This window comes from Hemicordylus capensis, chromosome 4, assembly GCF_027244095.1.
Source record: "Hemicordylus capensis ecotype Gifberg chromosome 4, rHemCap1.1.pri, whole genome shotgun sequence".
In the NCBI taxonomy this organism is placed as follows: Eukaryota; Metazoa; Chordata; class Lepidosauria; order Squamata; family Cordylidae; genus Hemicordylus; species Hemicordylus capensis.
The window spans coordinates 71,583,630-71,601,468 of NC_069660.1; the positions used below are offsets into that span (position 1 = coordinate 71,583,630).

Here is a 17,839-nt window from a genome sequence, read left to right on the forward strand (position 1 = left end):
GAGTTGTTCTACTGCTCCACTAATGTACATTTGTATGCAGTCTTTGATTCGTGTTTCCTAGTTTAATTTACAGGAGGGAGGTTTTCCTAAACAGGATAATGTAGCATGAGAGAATGAAGATTTATTGTTTGAGATACGTATGTTCATCGAAACTCCACAGATATCAGTCAGTGCAATTTACTAATCTCGCAGAGTTGAGATTTCCCCCATCACATTTAACAGTTTATTAGACTGAATGTTTCTGATTTCTTCTTTATTTAAACCATGTTCACAGAAATCAAATAAAAAGAATTGCAAATTGAATTCAGACCAATTGTATGCTCTTCTCCAATGTTACTTTTTCCACATTTGGAAGGGAGAAGTACTCTTAATATCTCTTGAACAGATAGCCTACCGTCATTGCATTGGTTACTATGAAAAGCAGATACAGAAGGCCCTTTTTATTTGTGGGGGTTCACTTCTCGCCAATAAGCGTCAATACGAAACCATGAATAAAGAAAGCTTACCACTATGGGAATCCAGGGGTTAGGTTCCTTGAGGGTTTTTTTTTAAGGGCCAAAAGAGCAGGGAGGGAGCAGAAATAACAGGAATAAAGCACAGTACCTTGTTCTCCAGGTCTCCAGCAAGCCCCCGCAAAGTCATTCCAATTTTTAGTGAATATTAGCCAATTTATTTTTTAAAAGTCACAAAATGGCTTCTGTGCTTCAAAATGGCAGCTGGAAATGACGCCAGAAATGACTTCTGGCCCCTCGGGAGCCACAGATAGGTGAAATTCACCTATGTTTCCTGCTGCAGATAAAGAAACCGAGTCTCTAAGACCCATCCATGAATACAGCAAACTGCAATCTGCGAAACAGCAGATAACGAGGGTCTGCTGTATTGCCCTTCTTTTTTTGCCTTCGAGTCAGTTCTCCTAGTTTACTCATTGCCATTAACAAATGAATTATCAATGAATTCTAATACCCTCCATCTATGATAACAAAATCACATCAGAGGCACTACCTCTGAATCAGAATTTAAACTGACCATTTACCTCTGAAGCCAGATACACACCCCACCCGTGCTGGAGCTCATCATTATGGGTTAAGTATGGAGCATTCTCGGAAGACAGAACAGACATCATTGTAGTTTTAACTTCCTGCCACCAGGAGGCAGCTAGACTCCAGTTCCAGTCCTGTCTTCACTCGGAACGCAGCATACGGAGAGAGCTCTTTTAAATTTAGGCCTTCAGGTCTTATATTTTCTTTTCTTCTGCTCCTGTCTCTTCCCCCCCCACACCCCCCGTTCCCCTTAGATTGTGCCAGGGCAGGAAAGGAGTAACCTAGGCCCATTTTTAAATTGGAAAAATTCCCCCGAAAAATCTTTTTTCTTTTCTAATTTGACCAATTTGGCTTAGCCCTTTGAGTCTTTTACTTTTGGTTTTCCATTCCTCCACTCATGGAAAGAGCACAAGCCGAAGATCTCTTGGGGGGTTCCTTTCTGAAGGTCCCCCCGTGAATACAAAGCCCACTCCCCTGCAGCCCGTTAGGGCAAAATCGCTCTCCCCAGTCCCCCTCCCATCATGGAGGCAAATATCTGCGAGTTTGTAAAAAGTCCAACCACCTTAAGGAGGACGCTCAGCCGCCGAAAAAGAAAAGATCACCTGCTTCCCTGTGCCTTAGTGAACATCTTATCATTAAAGATGTATGCAGTTGCACTAAACCATGCCTGAAAAGCGGTGCCGAGTGGCAAAAAGGGGCTGGACAGTCAGGGCCTGTGAGCAATTCCCTGGCATCTGGTAACATCACCTCTGGGGTGATTGGTGTCGAGGGGAAACAGGCTGGTCCATGCTGTGCCCCGCACCGAAATCCAACACTCATGGGAAATGATGGCTTGGCCCCAACTCCAACTGAGCCAAACAAATCAAATCAGCCTGTGGATGACCAAAACTCAGCTCCACCTACGGAAGCTTTTTCGAGAATGCCACTGAACACTCGACCAGCAGGCCCAAGTGGCAAACCACAGATCCCAGTAAGTTATGCCGCGAACCCTGTTCCAGGGCCGATATTGACTGTGCCACCTGATGTAGCCGATTGGTTAAGACTGTTTATGGGGGACGGTGGCTCAGCCTTGCGCAGTGCCTTAAATTTGCCACCTGCAATGCCACCTCAAGACCCAGGGGCACCCACTTTACCCATGAGACCCAGACTACCCAGAAAATGATTGTCATCTTTCTCTCCTGACTCTAGTCCACGTAGGGAAGCTATTCCACCATCTGAGCTTAGCCTTTTCCTACAACAAAAATTGGGGGCCAAACATAAAAGGAAAGCACATCATTATTCCTCTTCCATCCAATCCTTTTGCATCCAATTTACCCAACCCTGCACCACCTCTACCTCAACCTAGCCTGCCTATAGTGCCTCTCCCGCTACCGGCCTGTCGAACCAACATCGAAACCAGAGTCCAACACTGATCCACCCCCTGCCCACCCCCCACACACATTCAGATGAGTCTGACAAGGAAGTAGGGGAACTATTGAGGGAGGAGGTAGCTCAGCCATCTACAATATCTGCTCACCTTTTTTCGTCCTCTGATTTTGATATTCTATTAGCAAAAGCTAAAAGAACCATCAATGATGTGGCCCTGGCAGAATCAGACAAGAGGCTACCAATCTGTATCAAAATGTATTTCCCACTGCCGACTCCCCATCTCCCATGGTCCCTTTCATAAGGTCATGCTGGCAGAATGACAGCAACCAGCCTTCTCTAGGCCAGTAGGCAGCTATCCCAGAAAACACTATTCTCTGCCCCACTATTCCCTTCCCTCCTGGTGGTACCGTGAATTGATGCCCTGGTCACTCAGATGGTTTCAGGGGTGATTCTAACTACTGAAGGGCACGATCAGTTAAGATCTCCTGAGGACAGGAAGTGTGACTCAGACTTTAAGAAGGCACACAAGGCATTGGCAACAGTCATCAAAGTCGCCACTACCAACTCTGTCTTTGCCTGGGTTTCAGTCTTATGGGCCAGGGAGCTCATAGCCCTAGTCCCTCCTGAAAATGTCAAGCTTTGCCAAGGCATTAATAAACTAGTCAAGGCAGCAGCCCTAATGGTGGACTCTAGCCTAGACTGCCTGCAGCAGGCCTCCAGGTCCATGGCTACCAGGGTGGCTGTGCGCAGATCTCTCTGGCTAAGATCATGGCAAGTAGACCCCAAGCCCAAGATGACATTCACAGCATCTCCCTTTACTGGATCAGACCTGTTTGGCCCAGTGTAGAACCCCATATTAGTAGAGACCAGAGATAAAAAGAAAGCCATGCCTTTGATGTGCAGGGACTCACACAGACCGTTTTGCAACTCTACACAGACTTCGATGTTCTCCTCTTCCTTTTGCCCCTTCAGGCAGTACCAAGGCTCCTTCCTCTCCCAAGGGAGGGAATTCCACACATCCAGTTGCAGAGGAACAGTACGCAGCTTGGGGGTACTACTGGACCTGGCTCTGCTTTTGGAAGGTCAGGTGGAGGCGGTGGCCAGGGGTGCCTTTGCACGGCTTCGACTAGTGCGCCAGCTGCATCCGTTGCTCGAGAAGGCAGATCTGGCCACGGTTACCCATGCCTTAGTCACGTCGCGGCTGGATTACTGTAACGCGCTCTACGTGGGGCTGCCCTTGAAGAATATCCGGAAACTGCAGCTAGTGCAAAACGCGGCAGCGAGGGTTTTATCCGGAGCTGCCCGTTGGGAGCACATCACCCGCATTCTGAAAGAGCTGCACTGTCTGCCGGTTCGTTTCCAGGTCCAATTCAAGGTGCTGGTTTTGACCTTTAAAGCCCTTAACGGTTTGGGCCCGGGGTATTTGAGGGACCGCCTGCTCCCAAGGGTTGCTGCCCACTTGATGAGGACATCTGTGGGGGCCCTGCTCCGGTTGCCGACAATGAGAGAGGCCCGGCTGTCGTGCACTCGGGACAGGGCCTTCTCTGTTGCTGCTCCCAGACTTTGGAATGCTCTCCCAGTGGCCATTCGCTCCTCGGACTCCATCACGGCTTTTAGAAAGCTTGTTAAAACTTGGCTTTTTACCCAGGCTTTTACATAATCGTTTTTACTGCTGCTTCTGTGTGTTTTTATCTGTTGTATTTTATTACCTTTTTATTGTATGTTTTTAACTTTGGTAAACCGCCTTGGGGTTGTCTTTTAACGAAAGGCGGTATATAAATGCAACAATAAATAAATAAAATAAAAACCTCATTGGAGGCAGTGCTTTAGAGGCCAAGGCAGGTCCCAAGCCTTCCAAGGACCTTCATCTAACTTCCAACAGAGCAGAAAATAATGATGCTGGTCAGGTCGGGGGCAGACTACACCTTTTCGCCTCCACCTGGATGTCTACCAGCCAAGACCAATGGGTGATAGACATAAACTCCTTTGGTTACGCCATAGACTTTATGACCACCCCACCGGCTCCTTCGTGGTCGCTCCTTGATCCACCAGAGCATCCAAACATCAACTGATGAACGAGGCCATACATCATCCTATTCAGATTCAGGCGACCGAGCAGGTACCCTACACAGAAGAATGTTCTGGCATCTACTCACTGTTGTTTCTGGTCCCGAAAAAAGACAGATCCTGGAGGGCGGTCCTAGACCTGAAATGCCTGAACAAGTTTGTCAGGAAGAAGAAATTCAGGATGGAATTCCTCCATTCCATCAAGGAGGCCATCTGACCTTATGACTTCCTGGCATCAGTGGATCTATCAAAAGCATACCTGCACGTGCCCATCTGCCCCTTGTACAGGAGGTACCGACTCTTTGTCTACAATGGGCAACATTTTCAATACAGTGTCCTTTGGCCTAGCTCATGGTATTCACGAAAATCATGATCACATTGATCGCATACTACGCCTTCAGGAGGTGCATATTTACCCGTTTTTAGACTACCTCCTCATCCGATCTCCTCTCCAACAAGCCAAGAGGGCAGTTCACCACTTATTTCAGAGCCTTGGAGACCATAGTTTTTATAGTGAACAAAGAAAAAAGCCACCTGTCGCTTCAACACCTGGAGGTAGTTTTCAGCACAAGCCAGGACTCAGTCTCTCTACCCAAGGAATGGCGGAACAAACTCATGTCTCTTCTTCAACCACTCCTATGATCCTAGACTGTGGACCTCATGCTCCTCTCACAAGTGTTGGGAGCTATGGTAGTGTGCATGGAATGCATGCCCTGGTGCAGGTGGCACTGCTGCCCTCTACAGTGGCTCCTCTTGCCACATCAAGACAACATCATGGCAGGTACATTCACACAGGTTATTCTGACCAAGGAGGTATGCAGCTCCTTCGAATGGTGGATGTCTCCGGCTATGAGCGAGGGCTTACCACTAAGCATTCCACAATGGATCACAGTGAGCACAGATACCAGTGCGAAGGGATGGGGTGCTCACTGCCTAGGCATTCTGGCCCAGGGCTCATGGTCACAGGCAGACGCAAACAGGAACATAAACTACTTGAAACTCAAAGCAGCAAGATTTGTGCTTTTAGAATTCCAACATCATCTTTAGGGATGGCATGTGCTCCTCTGGACAGACAACATCACCACGAAGGGGCACAAGGTCACAAGCACTGATAGAGGAAACTGACCTTCTCTTTCAGTGGGCAGTACTTCGCTTACTGTCCATCACATCAGAGCACCTAAGTGGGACAGAGAACAATCAAGCCGACTGGCTCAGTCAAAGGATAATGGGCCCGGCGGAAAGGGACCTCCATCCAGAGGTCTTCCAGCTGATCACAGCACACCTAGCCAAGCCTCTAGTGGATCTCTTTGCCTCTCCTCTGAATCATCACCTCCTGTGCTTCTTAAGATACTACTCTCCAGCGGCCGAAGCTATCAATGCCTACAACACCAACTGACCCTCCTTTTCACCTTTCTGCCGACGGCCATCATTAACATGGTCCAAGAGCGGGCCCACCTGATCCTGGTGCCCCCTTATTGGCCAAGAACGGCCTCCCCCTATCCAGTGTTTTCCATCCTGGAATCTGTATAAGGTCCTGAACATAGTGGCCCAACCCCACTTCGAGCTCCTGTCAAACACCAATCTCAACCTTCTCTCTGATAAGGTACTGTTCCTGGTGGCCATTACATCGGCCTGCAGAGTTTTGGAGTTGGGAGCCCTATCAGCCTGCAAGGAATTGTGCCTGTTCCAGCCGGAGGCCGTGGTGCTGAAGATGGATCCCACATCCATCCCCAAGGTCAATTTGATTTTCCACTGCTCCCAAGGCATCGTCCTCTCCTCATTCTGTCCAGTGTCCATCCACAATAAAGAGAGAACTTGGCATAAACTGCATGTACGCAGGGCTCTGCACACCTATCTTCATCACACAACAGAATTTTGCAAGTCTGATTCCCATTTTGTGTGTTTCCAGCCTTCCTCTCTAGATCAAAAAGTATCGAAAGCCACATTGGTTCGTTGGTTCAGGGAGTGCATCAGCATTACATACAAGACAATCTCATGGTACCAGGGGGAATCATGGCTCACTCTATGCGTAGCATGGCAACCATTGCGGCCTTCTCTGCCCAGGCTTCATTGTCTGACATTTGCAAAGCTGCTACCTGGTCTTCTATCACTCCCTTCATTTGACACTATAAGATTTCTTCATTCCACACACCAAAGGCGGGTTTCAGATGCCAGCTGCTTGGGCATATCCCATAATGATGAGCCCCAGCACAGGGGGGAAAGGAACATTGGTCTTACCTGTGAAAGGTTCTTTTTCCCTGTGTCTGGAGCTTATCATGCCCACCTGGATGTATGTGGACGTTACCTTCTCTTACAACCATTGGATAGTACTATGGGTAACCGCTTGTGGGTGGGGTCAGCTCCGTGGGGTTATTGACAGTTTCCCCCTGCTTTCAGTCCTTCTTCTCTACATATGGTACTTCCATCTCACTAGCCTCTCTGCCCTTGTTGCTCTCAAGCAGTATATACTTGTTTTTTCTCAGAAGTTTAGGAGGCTCTCTCCTGTATTTACTACTGCCACTCCTCACTACACTCCTGGAACTGGGGTCTAGGTGCCTCCTGGCGGCGGGAAGTTAAAACTGCAATAATGTTAGTCCTGTCTTCCAAGCATGCTCCGTACTTAACCCATAATGATGAGCTCCAGACACAGGGGAAAATAACCCTTCATAGGTAAGCTCAATGTTGCTTTCCCTTTCTTTTGACTAGATACCCAGAAATGTATACCTTACTGAGTGAGGTTATATTTGTTTCTTAAAACATCCAAGAAGTCATTAGTGAGAGAAGATATTAATTAAACCAGCTAGAGAACATGTTAAGCACTTTGAAGCAGTAGTGATCCTTCCCCAGCCTAGAAATAGGAAACGCTGTTATTTTTCTCAGAAGGCCATGGATTGTATCCTAAGTTGCAGTTGCATTTGCAATTGTCACCAACGCTCCCTCCCAGCAGGCCCCACTGTGCCACCGCATTTTGCTCCAGAGAACTCCCCAGCCCTCAGGAGTGGATTTTCAGGAGCCACAGAGGGCTGCAATGCTGAGCTAGGATACAACCCCATGTTTTTCTGATGTCCTGTTAAACCTGAACACCAGTTCTTTCAATTCATCTTCAGAGTTTTGTTGATGAACTGCCTACATCAGTTGTGCAAAGCAGAGCCCTGCTGATTGAATGCAATTAAAGGAAAACATCTCTGGTTCTTGTTTCTTTGTTTATTGCCAATGAGAACTTCAGATCAGGAATTGGAGTCAAGTTTTCTCAAGAATTCAACATTTCCTAAATAGATGCAGAAAACACTGATGTAATTCTGTGTGCTTATTAAGTGTAGAAAAGAGCGAGACAACTATGTACATGCTTTGTATTTTAGCAAATAATATATTTCCTAATGAGATAAAAAGGATTTTCATTGGAAAATGTTTAGCCCTCCTTTTCCTAACATACTAGTAAACAATTAAAAATGTTTAGAGAACAAAACAACAAAATCCTAGCAGGCAATCAGTCATGTCTTTTGAATTTACAACTTTTGAATTAATCACAATCCGCACTGTATCGAGTGGCCTCTGCATCCTATAATAATTGATTATATATCAAAATGTCTCTTAGGTATACCATAGCTTTTGTATTAAGAATGCTGCTGCTGATTCATTGTTTCTGGTAAGATAATTAAATAATGCTTGAATTTTACAATTTTTAAAAAGAGTATTATTAGAAAAGTGTTTTGGCAAGCTTATTTTTATTTTCTTAACCAAGCATTTGTGTTGTGCCATACAGAGATAGTTTGGGAGATTAGTTATTTGCCTTTTAAGAATTTTGTGCAGGTGAATATAAATTAGCATGAAAAAGAAATAGTAGTGTACTTGAGAATAGATGAAATTTTACTACATTTATTTGACTGATATAAGCCATGTTTGTACAGTGTATGTCATCAAGAGAGTTTGGAAGAGAATACTGGTCTTCTTGTATGTATAAGAACTTTTAAATTGATCTCTGTTCCTGCTAAAAGTCCCATACCTCAGTAGGTTCCAATGTAGTTGCAAATGCCCCTGAGATTACTTCTTTATTACTCCCATACAAATATATGTATTATAGTTTATTATAAAATAACTATGTTGCTGTAATCAGGAGAGGAGGTAGCCATGTTACTGGAGCAGTTTATACTGTATACTGTATAAACTGTATAAGCAAGTATACTGTGTGTACAAAAGAAATACAATACATTTCCAAAAATAGACAATATGCTGTTAATTTTATTGATAGTTTGAGATTATTAGATTGTAAGAGGATGACTGCCATGTTTTGTTTAACATTATTATAATGCCCTGGAGAGTTGGCCAGCATTCTAGTAATACATTTGTGCAAATAAGTTCTCTTTAACTTGGCATTTCATACCAAAGCATGGGTGCTTAGATTTGCAGCTTAACAAAAACAGTGAGCGCCATTAGAGAAGGATCCAGTATGTATATCTGTCTTAGCTATTGAGACGTTTCTAAAACGATGTGTGTTTCCTAATTTTTAAACCTGTAGAATATTAAAGAAAACCAAAGTGCTAAAGGAATGTTTGTATATTTTGCATAACACTAAGAGATTTTTAAAAAATGTTTAAAGGTCTCTTTGTGTTTCTCAAAAATTTAGACCTTGACCATTTAGTAATACATAATTTGAATTGTGACCTTTTAGTAATTGTGGCTGACATCCTGACTAAATTTCTTAAAGTCCCCTTAAAATTAAAGGAACAAGTTATGTATGCCTAACTTGTTCTTTAATTTTGATGGGACTTCCTCAAGTAAATTTAGTCAAGGTGTCAACCAGTGGGTTTAGCTTAATGCAATTCTATTTACTTCAAATGCTTGTAAAATTGAACTTCCTGTCTAAAACGCCATGGTTTAAATTTGCAGTCCATTTGGGGCTCGGTTCTACAGGCTTAGTTCTACAGTCAGGAAGGATATAGCAATGACAGTACTTGGGTACAATGAGGTCAGTGACCGACTAATATCAATTAGATTTTGTGGACAACTCTTTAACATGACAGTTATTCAAGTCTATGCCCCAACAACTGATGCAGAAGAAGAGGAAGTTGATGAGTTTTAATGCTCAAGTTCAGTCTGAAATTGACAGAACATGCAAGCACAATGTGATGCTGGTGGTTGGAGACTGAAATGCCAAAGTTGGAAAAGATAAGGAGGAAAACACAGTTGGCCTAGGAAACAGAAGCTAAGCAGGAGAATGACTTCTTAGTTTCTGCCAAGCCAGTGATCTCTTCATGGCTAACACATTCTTCCAACAACCAAAGTGGCACCTATACACATAGACATCACCAGATGGAGTATACAGAAATCAAATTGATTACATTGTTGATACAATGAGGTGGAATAGCTCAGTTATAACAGCAAAGACGTGGCCGGGGGGCAACTGTGGAACCGATCACGAACTGCTCATGTGCAAGTTCCAAGTCAAGCTAAAGTGGAAAAACAAAGCTATCCAGCTTCCACGATATGATCTTTAGAATGTTCCCACCACTTTCAAGGAGAACATCAGGAACTGCTTTGAAGTTCTGAACCTCATTGATAGGGAACCAGAGGAACTTATGGAATGAAATCAAAGAAGTTGTTAAGGATGAATGTGAAAAGAGACTGCCAAAGACGAACAAACATAAGAAAACAAAATGGACGTCAGAACAGACGGTGAAAATTGTCCAGAAGAGGAGTGAAGACAAAGTCAAGAAAGACAAAGACCCCGGGAAGGAACTTAATAGGAAATTTCAGAAAGCTGTTAGAAGAGACAAGGAGCAATACTACAATGACATATGTAAAGACCTTGAGGATGGAAATTGACCTTGAGGACACGGAAAAACAAGGCAAGTTTTCCAAAAAACCTCTGAACTCAGAGGGAGGTTCCAGCCTCGAATTGGTATGTTAAGGGATGCCAAAGGACAGATAATAACTGATTCAGAGAAGATCAAACAGATGGAAGGAATATAGTGAAAATCTGTACAGCAGGGGTGTCAACATCCAATATACTCTAGAAGATATTCCCTACTTACAAGAACCTCTAGTACGGGAAGATGAAGTTAGATCAGCACTCTGGTCATTTCCAAGTCGGAAGGCTACAGGAATTGATGGAACAGCCACAGAAATATGGCAGGCAACAGAAGAAGAATCAGTCAAGCCTCTAACCAAACTATCCCAGCAAATTTGGAGAACACAGTGGCCAACAGATTGGAAGAGGTCAGTCTACATACCTATACCAAAGAAAGGAGACTTAACAGATTGTGCAAACCATTGCACAATATCCTTAATTTCACATGCTGGCAAAATAATGCTCAGGATCATCCAACGCAGATGGATCAACTCAGGATCATCCAACGCAGAGCCCTACGTGGAAAGGGAAATGCCAGATGTTCAAGCTGGTTTCAGAAAAGACCGAGGAACAAGAGATCATTGCTGATGCACGCTGGTTAATTGAGAAAGCCAAAGAATACCAGAAAGAAGTCAATATGTGCTTTATTGACTACAGAAAAGCCTTCGATTGTATCAACCATATCAAGTTGTGGAATATCCTTAGGGAAATGGGCATCCCAGAACATCTCGTTGCTCTCATGAGAAACCTATACATAGGACAGGAAATCACAGTCCAGACAGAACATGGTGAAACAGGCTGGTTCCAGATCTGCAACAAGGCTATATACTTCTTTATTCAATTTATATGCTGAACATATACTGAGAGAAGCTGGATTGGATGAAGATGAGCGTGGTTTTAAAGTAGGAGGAAGACACATCAATAATCTGCACCAGGCTGATGACACCACTCTGATAGCTGAGAATGCATAGGATCTGCAAGTTCTAGTAATGAAAGTCAAGGAGCAAAAAATGGGACTACAATTAAGTGTAAAGAAGACTAAACTAATGACAATGGGTACAGCAACCAGCCTCAGAATTGACAATGAAGACATTGAAGTGGTGGATAGCTTCTGCCTTTTAGGATCGACCAGTAACAGTAAAGGATCCAGCAGTCAAGAAATACGCCGCAGACTAACACTTGGTAGGGTTTCAATGAAGGCCTTGGAAAGGATATTTATATGCCGTGACATGTCAATACCTACAAAGATTAGAATTGTCCAGACAATGTTTTTCCCCATGACACTCTATGGATGTGGAAGCTAGACTTTGAAGAAGCAAGATAGAAAAGGCATTTTGAAGAAGCAAGATTTAAAAAAGCAAGATAGAAAAAGCAAAAAGCTGCCAGTCTGTGAAGACAATACTGAGCTAGATAGACCAAGTGTCTGACTCAGTATATGGTAGTTCCTATTGACGCTTTTGAACTTTGGTGCTGGAGAAGACTTTTGAGGATACCATGGATAGCCAGGAAAACGAACGAATGGATCCTAGAACAAATCAATCCATAATTTCACTTGAGGCACAAATTACCAGGCTCAGACTATCATACTTTGGACACATTATGTGAAGACCCATCTCCCTTGAGAAGTCTATAATGCTGGGGAAAGTTGAAGGAAAGAGAAGAGAAGACGACCAGCAGCAAGGTGGAGGGACTTGATTATGACAGCAATGAATGCACCACTGAGAGACCTTAAAGGCCAAGTTGAAGACAGATCATTCTGGAAAGAATGTATCTATGTGGTTGCTAAGAGTCGACACCGACTTGATGTCATTTAATCAATCAATCAATCAATCTACAGACTTAGGTGAAACTTGTCCCCTTTATATGAAAGATCTTCTTTGTAGTGTGCAAGAATTCCACATAAGGAAGGATGTAATGGACTCTCTTCCCATATGTGGTGAGGGTGTAGATGGATGTTTACCATTGTGGTGGTGGTGGTGGAGGAGGGGGGACAGTTGCACTGATTCAGTAATTTTGGCCAACTCCTCCCCCCCCCAAAAAAAACCCTCACTAGGAGGACGAACAAAAAGATCTCCTGGGACATTCTTCAAAGGGGAGGGGGTATCATTAAGCTTAAGCTGGGTTAAAACTAGGGATGTGCACGAATAACGTCGGCGCTAGCGGGGGTAATACTTTAAGGGAGGGGGAGGGTGTACTCATCCCTCCCGCCACATTTCCCCCGCCGGTGCTCTGTAATCTTTAAGCCCCTCGGGGCGGCAGCGTTCCTCCCTGCCGCCCCGTTTCCCCCGTCGGCTGGAAGTGGCCGGAAGTAGTGAGCGTGCATGCGCCTGTTGCGTGCATGCGCCCATCAGCCGGGCGTGCTCGCTACTTCTGGCGGACGGGGGAAACGGGGCGGCAGGGAGGAACGCTGCCACCCCGAGGGGCTTAAAGATTACAGAGCGCCAGCGAGGGAAATGCGGCGAGAGGGGTGAGTACAATCTCCCCCGCCCTTAAGTTACTACCCCTGCCGGTGCCGAAATGCCAGATACCCCGCCAGCACCGAAACGTTTCGGAGGCCTTTATAATGGCCTCCAAAACGTTCCAGGCACATGCCTAGTTAAAACATAAAAATATATTTGTTCTAGCTTTGCTGGTGTTTGCTTGCTTGGTTGCGTGATTAGAACAGAGGCTGACATCCAGAGCAGCCTAACGTCAGTGCTTCTGCACAGTGGTCGATCCAGTGCTGCTCTGCACTCTCCCCAAAGTGTTGGCAGCCTTGTGCAAGAGTGCAAATACTTTTTGGAGCTCACCTGTGCTCTGGAAGTACTTTACTAGAATGGAAATATGTTTCTTGACCATCAGCTATGTGCTTCCTTTCTTGTAGAGCACTTCTGGAGCACAGATGAGCTCTGGAAAGCATTTGTGCTCTTGCCACCCATGCTTTGAGGAGAGTGCAGAACAGTGCTGAGTCTACTGCTCTGTGGGTAACCCTTAGAAATGTTTGTGTTAGGATGCTCTGTATAGACATGTTGGTGCTGCTCAGTTTTGTAATATGAATCATTTAAATGGTATATGGTTACCTAGTGTATTAGTTTGTGTTCTGGAATAATATCTTGGATTTAAAGATTTTGACTATCCAAATGTTTCTTATTTGTCAGGCCTATGATTCATGCCCCAGTGATTTCAACATATTAAATATTAAACTCTTTTGAAATCTTAACATCAAAGATGAGATGCAAAGCTGTAAAATTCCACAAAATTAAAGACTGACATTTCAGGTCTGAAGCTTTTCTGTTGCTTCTTTCTGGAAATGATTAAATGTAATTTAGTACAACAAATATTAAGCAGCTTCTGACTGATAAGAAGGTAACATTTATTGCTTTCATTTGTATTTTTTTTAAATTACTCTTAATAATTCACTTGTTTTTAAATAGTCCATGTTGCTCCAAGGATTTGGGGTGAACAATTGCATATAAACATGGATGCTGTTCTCTTAAGGGTCTCTGTATTAAATCTCTCTGTCCTCCTGCAGATACTGCTAGAGCAGTTGATATTGCAGTGCCCATTATGGGGTGGAAAGGGCCAGAATGCTTGTTGAAATTGCCACAGCATTATGGTGGTGAATTTGCGCCATCTTTGTCTCATTGGCATTTAGTTCTTAAAATGGTATGTGGCAACAGGAGGGGGACACTCCATCACCATAGCACATTTGTTTGTATGAAGAATGTGTTAATGTTGCTCTGTTTTCTGTAGAAATTTTCTCTCAACATATGAAGAGGAATATTCCCTCTTACAAATTATAATTTCAGTAGTATTTACATTCTGTTGAAAGCTGATAAATCAAAGGATTACTTGTCAAATAGAGGGGCAGGATCTTATGGGAAGAAATTTGTGAAAAATGTTACAGTGTAGGGGTGTGCATGGACCGATTTTAGCGGTTCGGTTTGAATTTGGACCTAATTCAAAGAGAACAATTGTCTGCAAACTGGTTCAGTCAAACTGACTATCCGTTCCGTCAGACCAGTTCAGCAGTTCAAGGGGCTGTGCTTATAAAGGGGAATCCGGTGAGGATTCCCCTTTAGAAGCAAAAGGGAATCCTCATCCTAAAAGGCTTCTAAAGGGCGGCTGGAGCAGGGGTTGAGAGGGCACCTTTAAAAGTAGTTGTAAGGTGCTTACCGGTCCAGTGCTCCCCCCAGCAGCCCTCCCATGCGGCATTGTCGTGGCTCCTGAACAGACCAGGCCTCTGTGGATGCATGGAGGCCATTTGCATGGTCACACAAATGGCCTCAGCGCATCTGCAGAGGCCATGTCAGTTCAAGAACCATGGTGATGCCATGCAGGTGGGTGGGCTGCTGGTGGGACGGCCAGACCAGTAAGCACCTTACAAATACTTTTAAAAGTGCCCTCCCGCTGCTGCCCCAGCTGCGCTTTAGAAGCCTTTTAAATCCAGGATTCCCCTTTGCTTGTAAAGGCGAATCCTCACCAGATTCCCCTTTACAGGCATAGACCCTTAAACTGCTGAACCGGTCCACTTCAGACTGGTTTTGGTTCGCTCGCAGACTGACCTACCTCTCCTGGAGGCCGGTCCAGTTCATGTTAGAACCAGCCTGGTTCATGGTGGATCAGTTCGCGATCGAACCGTTTGTGTACACCCCTATCACAGTGATTTATTACTTCCTATCACATATAAAGGTTGTTCACATGACGCAGGATGGTGAAGAGGGGAGGTTCGGGGGGATTGCAGGAGCACTCTTACCTCCCCCCCTCCCGCCATATGATCGCCTCTCTTCTTCAGGATGTGCAGCTTGCATGCCCAGATTAGCCATGCAGCCATCTGGAGACTGGGGGAATGTAGCCTGGCTTCCAGAAATCCCACAATACACAGAGAAATGTGGTGCATTGCGGTTTTCTCCACAGCCAGGCGCTCTAGCCACCTGGCTCTGTGTTTGCGGCAGTCCTCTGGGTCCACATGAGCCTGTGGGTGTGTATTTACAGCCTCCTACCCTGGAAGTGCTGGTCCTGGGAATGATCTTAGTGTATTATGACAAAATGTGATATACCTAAAGCTTCAACTCAAATGCTATTTGCTGCAGTCTCACTTCCAAAGACTAAAAATATGATCAGAGAACTGGTCAAATATTGTCCTAATATAGTCACAAACTCCCATGTGTAAGTAGCAGCCTTTTTAACTGCCTCTGCTATCAGATGACACCATGATAAAATATTGAGGCCCCCTTGCTCCCTGACAACCCTGAATTTTCTGCTCTCTCCACCCCCATTTAAGCTACATGGTTTAACTTCTCCTACTGGGCATGTATAGTAATTACAGGCATATCTGAACAGGATTTCAGAGAGGAATGCTTCATGCATTCAGAAAAACTGAAATCATTGTAAAAGCAGTGGCCCCAATCCCATCCCAGATAGATTTCTTAGAAGGATATCATGGTTGATAATATGAAAGCTGCTGAGAAGTACAACAGGGTGCATTTCCCCATATAAGTTATCCACAGCAATCTTTGCCTCAAATTCAGGTGTGAAGCCAGACTGAAAAGGAGCCAGATAATGTTTCATTCAAGAAAATCTAGAATTGAGTGAATACCATATGCTTGCCCAAAAGCAGAATGTTTGAGACTGGCTACACATTCTGCAAAACAGTGGGATCCGGGGAGGACCTTTTAAACAATGGTCGAACCAGCACCAGGCTTGATGGAACTATGCCATCCCTAAGAGAGGCATTCACCACATCTACTCAGTCATCCACCTCTGGCTGATTTAACTAACCAGTATGAACAAGGGTCGAGCACACATGTGGTAAGCCTCACTTTTCAGTTTTTGCACCCCCAGAATGTGGACAAGATTCTTGGAGAAGTATTTATAACAGGACAAGCAGCTGCCAAAGGCACATCATTTGGGCCTGGAGTCATAGTAACTTGCATCTGTCTCAGCTTAACCTTCAGAGTGACTCGTAAACTTATCATAACGGTCAAGTTGTTCTCCAACCCAGCTCTTGGATAAAAATATAACCAGACCCGGACAAATCGAAAGAGCCCCACTGGACAGCTCTTAAGTGGACACAGTGGTGAAGGTGAAGCACCTCATCTTTGCTGGCCTCCACTTCAGTGGAATAAAAAGTGCAGTCCATTCTTGGCTGGATTTGTTGCAGGTTTTCTGCCATGGATATACTAGCTATTGTCCCAATTATTTCATTGCCCTCAGCTCCCCAGAGCTGCTGGATAATTTCCCCGTAGTATAGGTCAACCAGGGCTTTAACAGGATCACCAACAGAAGTGGCAGGGAATTCCCAAGAGCCTTCAGGAAATCTTATGGATCTCTTAGGCTCCTGGCGTAGACCATGTGAACAGAGTCCCACCTCTGCATGATTTAGGCTAGTAACTCCTAAACTGTTTCAGGTAGTTATCTGTCCGTAACAATGGAGTTTATGTAAGTTCCCTGACCACCAGATCGCCATCATCTCATTTAGCACAGAAAAGTAGATCGGGGGTATGACCTGCCAAATGATTAGAGCAAATGATTAAATGAGGATGATGTTTGTATTTGTAGAATAGCACACACATGTACAGTGTATTTGAAGGTCTGTGTGGCAGGGAGGGTGTCTCCCAGACGTGTACAGATAGATCAGCAGTCCCAAAATAGAGGGCATCTTCTCCCCACTCAGTCAAATGAGTGCTTGCTCAAGGCCACCTCTGGCAGTATCTGTGGGGCCACAGTCACTCTAGGCCTGGCCTGCTCAACTTACTCCCACCCCCCACTGCTGTTTTTGGATTATAGCTCCAAAAATCCCCAGCCACAGTGGCCGATAACCAGGGATTATGGGAGTTGTAGGCCAATATCTGCAGGAGGGCTGAAGTTGAGCAGCCCTGCTCTAGGCAGTCAGGGTGAGGCACAGGGCACTAGATCCAGAGTCTCAGGACCAGCAAGGAAATTCTCTATTCATAAAGAAAAGGCACTCTATAGTGTGCGGTACTGAGAGAATTGCCCCCCATCTTGGTGGCTGCTGCCGCTGCCGTTGCCTTGCATCTCTCCAGAAAGGATGCAAAGGCCCCTTCCTTCTCAGCTGCTGATCAACAACAGCAGTTGGCCTCCCATCTTGCTGGACATAGCGGCAGCATTAAAGGGAAAACAGTTATCCAGATTGTCAATCTGGCAATGCTAGCCCAAGTGCAAAAAGTCTAAAATACATTGTTCTACATTAATATTGATACTGACATCAGCCCATAATACAGCAATTATTTCAGAAAGGTAGCCTAGATTATGTTTAATGAGCTCTGTAGCTACAGTTCTAGTTCTCTGCAGATGCTCAAATCCTATACACAGTAGGGGATTTTGTCATCAAGCCGTATTCTATGTTTGCACATTGTCTGGGGTGGGGTGGGCAGTGGACGCTGGACTTGATGAATGCAGGCTGCTATGCAGGTGTGAAGCCAAGCATTCAAATTTGGGTGGGGTGAATATGTCAGTCTCCCTGCCACATGTAGGATTTGAACATCTGTTTATGGACACTGACCAGCTCCTACAA

General features: G+C 44.8%; 1 protein-coding gene across 8 annotated transcripts in view; it reads left to right on the plus strand.

Annotated features, from left to right (window-relative positions):
• USP49 (ubiquitin specific peptidase 49) overlaps positions 1–17,839 on the plus strand; it is a 90,309-nt gene that overhangs the window by 32,196 nt on the left and 40,274 nt on the right. Inside the window, exon 1 of one of the 8 annotated variants that reach the window (XM_053246182.1) lies at positions 8,099–8,121. The exons of the other annotated variants lie outside the window; for them this stretch is intronic. The gene's annotated coding sequence lies outside the window, so the exon portion shown is untranslated. Of the gene's footprint in view, positions 1–8,098; positions 8,122–17,839 lie in introns of those variants that run through there. 8 annotated transcript variants of the gene reach the window in all.